The following is a 7,578-nucleotide window of genomic DNA, read 5'->3' as shown; positions in this document are numbered from 1 at the left end:
TGCATATGCATCCAAAGAAGTGGGCTGTAGCCCACGAAAGCTTATGCTCTAATAAATTTGTTAGTCTCTAAGGTGCCACAAGTACTCCTGTTCTTTTTCCAGCTGAGTTACCCAAAAAAAGCCCTAAAGGACATCGAACTAATTCAGTCTCCTCAAATAAGAACTCCACAATAGCAACAGTGTCTATCTCATTCTGTCCCTTCACATATGCTGGAAAACAAGGACAGTACAGTAGTCAGAAAAAGTATGAGGGGCAACAGAAAGGTCATGTCATTTGTAAAATCTTTTTGAAGACACTTTCACAGAGTCACACGACTACAAGCACATCAAGGTTGCTTTCCAGGAAATACAGGCTCAAATGCCACTGTGGAGAAGTCATTCTTTGTTATGGGGACACACAGGTTAACTACCCCACTATAAAATCCTAATGAAGAAAAGGAACTTGTAATTTTACCAGGAGGTAGCTAGGTGAAGTCAAACATGGGCAGAGGCGTCGTGTTAACCTTGTTTAGCTACCTTACAATAAAAACTATGGTGCTTTATCTCCACTGGGATTTTACAGCAGGATGGCTAACACATGTTAGTTATCCCACTGTAAAAATACACTTTTTTTTTTTTTTTTGACAATGAAGATAAAGCCACACACACAAATCTCCAGGGCCTTGTGCTTTTCTGCTACTCATTAACCTTTTGGTGATAAGAGTCATGAAATGCATTCTTCACAAGTGATGCACAGAAGAGAAACAACAGAGTTAAAAGGTGGAAGTTAAAGTGAATCAAGAATAGGAAGTGGTGCAGACGGTATCCTAGAGACAGATTTCAGTTCTCCAGTACTTTTAATGTTATTAATTGCAAAAATAGGGATGGAAGAACTGATGCAGATAAAAAACAATAAGCTGAACTACTCCCAATTGGTTATTAATCCCCAAAACCTCATTAAAATATAGCATTTCTGCAGTGGTGATATGCCCTATACTGTATTACTGAAGCTTAGAATTAGCTGTCTTTATAGATCTGGCATTTATGGGTGGGATATTTTTTTCTGGGGGAAGGGAGCTGCACCAGATTTTCCTTAAATGGAGTCTTGAAAATTAAAGTCATGCCGATGACAGAATCTGGTGCATTTTATTAGTGGTTTGCCCTAAAACACCACATATGTCAATAGGCAATCCACACTGTGATCATGTCCAGCATAGTCTTCTCCCCTCGTGAAACAATGATGGAAGAGTTCTTCCGAGGAGACACCAACTGTTTGTGTTAATAGATCATTCATAAAGAATTTAAATAGACTTGGGGAGCAGAGTACTTGGCCTAGGAGATTTGAGAGAATAGAATTGGGAGACAGAGTATCTGACCTAATGGATTAGAGCCCAGTTGGTGTTGTATACAGATGCAGTTTAAATGTAGGCACAGTCAAGGAAAACATAGTGCTCCCTGTTCATAAAGCTTCCTCCCCCTCCCCCCAACACACACATATACAGGGCTTAAAATTTAGAGCAGTGCAAAACCTTCAGTATGAAACCTGAACCACAGGGAACTTACCTGTTTCCAGGCTTCATCACAAACCTGAAGCTGAAGCCAAGACTGTTTTCAAGCCCTTTAACATAACCTAAAGGGGTCTGTGACTTTACACGTTGGAAATGAGCTGAGTTGTGCTATTGATTTTGGGAGTCCACTCAAACCTGAACCTCAGTGAATTCAGGGTGTATGAATGCAGGCAAATACAAACAGAGGAAAAGGGAAATGAACCAACTCTTGAAAATCAAAACTATTCAAATGTATTATCTCATTCAAAGCAGGAAGTCTAAATGGCAGATGGTCTCATGGCTGAAGCACAGGGCTAGGAGTCATGAGACATGAATTATATTTCTGGCTCTGCCACAAACTTCTTGTGAGAGACGGGGCGAGTCATTTACAGCCAACATTTCAGAGGTGACCACTGATTTTGCCTAACACAGGACCTGATCTTCAGAGGAGCTGTGGACCTGCAGCTCCCTTTACTTCAGCTGGAGATGTGAGTGCAGAGCAGTTCTGCAGATCAGGCTTTCATTGTCTCAAGCAGGACACACAATATTAAAAACACACATACAATCAATGGAAATTCTGGAAACTGTTGGCCAATAATATAAGAGTCTCAGTTTTCCCATCTGCAAAATAGGAATAATACGTACCTACCTTGCAGGGGTATTGAGAGACTTAAATTATTGATCTTTGTAAAACATTTTCTGACCACAGAGCTAAGGTCCTTTAGACATAGAAAGCATAGGTGGTGCAGGTAGGAACGCCTATAGTTAAGGTTACTCAACACCTCTCATTATAAGATCCTTATTTTCAGTTGCTTACAACTTTGTCAAACTTTAACCATTTGGCTAAAGTTTTCTATGTTGGATGTCTGCCTCAGGCTGATATATATGTATGAATTTCAGCCAAGACAGTTCAGTTATTTCTCAGAACAAGTTTAGGGGGAAATATATTGTTTTGCCCATGTTAAAAAAATTCTTACAGCCATTTCTTTCAGAACTTTGAAACAGGGACTGAAAATTTGGCAGAGGTGGGTGTCACTCTGGTATTAGGGGTGTGCCTTTTGCCATCCACTTGAAAATTCACCCATGTTATGACCTCTGAAAATCACAGATCACACATGCTCTGTAGAGACTTGCTTGAGTTTGGAAGCTAAATTCTACAATGATTTTGTCTGTACTGAGCATCTTCCAGCCAAAGCTGCAGGGACTGAACAGGACTTTTCCTATAATTGCTCCTCCTAGCAGCCAGAAGCCACTGTGGCACTGAGAGCAGGGAAACTCTCAGTGTGCTCTGAATGCCCCTCACCCCCAATAGGGCTCAGGCAGGCAGAAAGGAGGAAACGGCCTGACTAAAATGCGGAAGAGTAAGCAGCCATGGCTGCGGGATTGTGAGGAGACTAGAACAAGTAGCCAAGAAAGTGTGGGGAGGACTAGAACATAGAACCATGGTGTGTGTGTAGCTGGGGGGAGAGTATGGGAAGTCAAGGGAGGCATGGGGCTACTGGGATTAGGACAAAGAGAAGGACTGGGAAAAGGACAAGCTGCAGAAGTATTAGGGGTCAGGATTGGAAAGGAGCCTCTAGTAGTCCCCAGGTGTGTCATTTCCCTCCAGTGGATGACCCACACAGAGGATGACAACTTACTATTGCTATCAGGTACTCTGTTAGCTTGAGTGGCAGAGGTCTGTTCAGTAGATCTAAAGGTTTTAACCCTGCTAATGAACTATGTGGGGATAAATATAGTTCCACATGATGCAATTTCTGTTTTTTCAGCTTGTTTTTTTTTTTAAAGCTAGAAAATTGCTATATTAAAAGAATGTTATACTTGCGAAGTCAAGCGCTTAAACATTAGGAAATGTCAAAATTAAGGTTTCCTCTGCAACCTTTGTTTGACCCTCTTGTGCTTATGCATTATAATAGTCTTTATCTTTTACATATCTGATTGTTTCATGCTCATATACTAAATTTATGCTGGCAAACCAGATGTTATTGTTATCCTACTGTATATATTTTCCTAAGGCTTTTATACAGAACCCGTGAAACACAGTTGTGGAAAAGTGCCATGTGAAAATGATTTTCCCATTTGGAAACTTCACAGTTCAACCCCCTCTCCCACAGAAAATCCACACAATCCTTTACATTTTTTCAAAAGGGACCCAGGCAAGAACAAAAAATGTGTGATCTTTTGCAGACCCGCCGAAATGATGTTCCATCTCCTTTACAGCTGGTGATAATTTTGTAACAGAGCTCTATGCAAGACAGCCAGAAATCATGAGATACATAAATAGGAGATCAATATAGTCTGTCTTTCCACATTCTGTTTTGTAGTATGGATTAGATAGTCTAAGTATTTGCTGCCCTCATGTGGCCTCCCTTTTTCCTGTTGCAATCAATATTCATAATGCTGCTTAGTCATTTTAAAAGAAGAAACATCAATGTTTTTAGGGAAAAAATGGGAAGCTTGGAACCCTAGAATTCAATTTCCATTCAGGAAACACATTTTTTTAATTAAATACTAAATTCTTTGGTAACCGTAACTTTGGACATTCTCCAAATTTGCTTCACTGCACTATAGAAAAGAAGAATGCTCACTCTCTCACACAGACACACACAATTATGTGGACTCTGAAAAATGAATAGTGCTGATTTATTCTTTTGTGGCTTTGAGTTTTGAGTGATTCAGACCAAACTAAGCAAGAGAGCCTGAGAATTAGCTCCTGCTCAAACAGTCCATTTTTAATGGTGATAGGGAGGGAATAGCTGCTCTCAGACCTTTTTAGGTGCCACATGGTCAAAGGAGATCACGTTAAGTCACTGGTGATAAGTATAAAATGCCAGGGAGGATGGAGTGTCCTGGTACTTCAAAGATGTGTATAGCTGTATTTGCTGATTTAGGAGGTGATCCAGTTCCCAATTGACTTCAATGGGAATTGGGTCAGACCCTAACTGAGCTGAAAATTAGCATGAAGAGCTGTAATTCTAAGTTGAACGTAATTGAAAACCTACTAAAATGTCTATCTAAACATTAACCCCGTATAACTCATCAATCCTCTGCAGTAATTAAAACTAAGACCTTAACTACAGCTTTTGTTCTACTACAGCTCTTGTTCTGAACACACAACAATACCTGCTGTCTACAGATCACTTAAGAGTTCTGTCCATTACAGTTTGTTTGATTTATCCTATGTAATCAATGTACCGTACAGTGAAGAACATGGAAACCGCCATACTGTGAACCCTAGAATTGTTTACATTATTTGTATTATGGTAATACTTAGAGGCCTTGGTAGATATCCTTTGTGGGGGGCACTATACAAATATGAAATAAAAAGACAGAGCCCCAAGGAGCCTATAGTCTTGCTTATGATGATATGCAACACAGACAAAACCAAACAAATGTAGGGACGGGAGCAGGACAAAATAACAGTGAGAAGAACAAGCTTTGTACAGTTCTCATCCTTTTTTAACAAGAATCATTCCTATATATCCTTCCATGTATCAATGTTAAATAATAGTCTTAGCTCTCACTATGGATCTGTTTCTATGTCTCTCTAATATACATATCAGAATCTATAAACCTACCATAGGAGACAAATATGATTTACTATAAATAAGCCATATTGCAATATTGATCATTTTGCTCAGTCCTCAGAATATTCTAATTATATTGATTTAAATGTCCTGTTCATCTCGACTCCAAAATATTATCGTGTTATCTCAGCTGTTAAGGATTACATAAATATCTCAATTTTTTTCTGCATAAGTATTTTCCAAAGATTTCCAACCAATTATGATTGTTTCTCAAGCAAAATATCTCCACCTTTGTTATAACAGGACATATTTTTTTGTAAATGTGAAGTGCAACAGCCATGTGCCATTTGAGAACCAATGGCTGAGAGTGAAAAAAAAACATATTCAATAGAGAGGTCGAACTATGCTAATTTCCTGAGCTGAAAGCATGACAGATTCCATCTAGGGATGGCTTTTGTAAATAAGTCTTCCGCATTTGCATTGTGTATTGCTAGTGCTAAAGGAGGAAACTACACCACAGTACAGCATAATCTGACAAAACAAATTCATTAGTTAGAGGGAGGGAGTGGTTGCAAATGTTTTTGTTCTGTTTTAGTTGCTTGCAGTTTTAACAGAGATGCTTTAGAAGCCATACACTCAGTGAAAGAAAGAAAGAAGGGTAGCCAGTCAATACAAACACACAGAAATGCTAACAGAAAGGTAACCAAAAAAAATAATCTCAGTAACTCCAACGATCATCAAATTCCCATTTTATTTCTTGTACATACATATATTTTTGACTATTTTTTATTCAAACCTGGATCTACATGGAATTATTTGCTAGTATTCGGCCACCATCAACTCTAATCACTAAACACTTGTGAAGGCTCAGATGATGGAAAATGAAACAAGTTTTTTAAATGGCAGGGAGTAAATACTTTCTTGAATAAACTAATGAGGGTACAAGCTACTGCAGATTGTACCAATGGGTTTCTGTAATGGAGGCATTTCTTCTGCAGCTGCTAGCATTGGTCCCATATGGACTGGCTCTTCAAGTCCTTATTCGCCATTCCAGTTTGGCTTGAGGCATTTCCTCAGAAACGTCTCAGCTAATCAGATCCTTTTGTATGACATCCATTAATTTGGTTTTGGGTCTTTCAACCCTTCTCTGGCCCTCCATTCTAAGTCTACCACCTGTTTCCAATATATTCTTCCTATCTTCCTTTCACATTCCCAAACCCTCTAAGCCTGGATTCCCTCAGCTTTTCTATAATTGATACAGTAACTCCTCACTTAACATTGTAGTTATGTTCCTGAAAAATGCAACTTTAAGTGAAACGATGTTAAATGAATCCAATTTTCCCATAAGATTGAATGTAAATACGGGGGGTTAGGTTCCAAGGAAATTTTTTTGAGGCAGACAAAAGGCATTATATACTGTACAATACTGTACTGTACTGTGGTTGGGAAGTGCCCCTGGCTTACCCCACACAGGCACAGCCCACTGCAGGCAAGGACGCTAGGAAGCACCTTGTGCAGCAGCAGCGGCAGCTTCCCCCCAGAAGAACAGGCGTCAACTTTGCTGGGGGATGCTCCAGGCCCACCTCTTTCCATCCCCACTCCACTCCAGGCCCACTTCTTCCCACCCCCAATCCACCTCCTCTCCGGAGCATGCTACATCCCCTCTCCTTGCTCTTCCCTCCTCCCCCCCCCAAAGTCCTAAGCATGACCAAACAACTGTTTGGCAGCAAGGGAAGCACTGGGATGGAGTGGGAAGAGGCAGAGAAGAGGAACTTGTGCAATGCTTCCTTGTAAAGTCGCTGCTCTTCCACAGAATCTTACAAGCAGTGGACAGAGCAGGCAGCCAAACGACGTTAAAAGGGAGCACTGCACAATTTTAAACAAGCATGTTCCCTAATGGAGCAGTGACGTAACTTTGAAACCACGTTAAGAGGGAGGACATTAAGTGAGGAGTTACTGTACCACCTTCATGATCCCCTAATTCATTTGTTCTGAATATGTTCCATCCTTCTAACTCCAAGCACTCACCATTATATTTCCACTGGTATTCAAGAACTGCTACTGTCTCTTCCCTAGTGCCCAGCATTCGAAGACACGCAAAAGTGCAGGCCTAATTACCAACTTGTAGATCTTTGCCTATTGAATTGAACAGTTTCTCTTATCGCAGATCACTCCAATCACTTCTCTCCCTTTAGCCCAGGCCTTTCCTGTTCTGTTTATAAGTTTGTTGTTGAGTTCACCTGTACTATTGAACCTAGGTTCTTGAACTTCTGTACCTTTGGTAGTGGCTGGCCACCCAGATTTACAATCTCATTGTCTGCTTGTGCAAGGATCATAGAATCTGCATATGAGGTACTCTGTTTTATTTCTGCTGAATTTCATGCCATTTATTTCAAATACACACCTTCATCTCTCTAAATCTTCTTCCATTTCCTCTTTGCTCTCCCCCCATGAGCACTATATCATCTGCAAAAAGTATGTACCAGGGTGCCACTCTCTGGATTATCTATAGGTGCATGGAAGGA

The sequence above is a fragment of the Terrapene carolina genome, unplaced genomic scaffold (assembly GCF_002925995.2).
Source record: "Terrapene carolina triunguis isolate 2854851 unplaced genomic scaffold, T_m_triunguis-2.0 Scaffold26, whole genome shotgun sequence".
Lineage (NCBI taxonomy): Eukaryota > Metazoa > Chordata > Testudines > Emydidae > Terrapene > Terrapene triunguis.
This window is presented reverse-complemented; position numbering follows the sequence as displayed.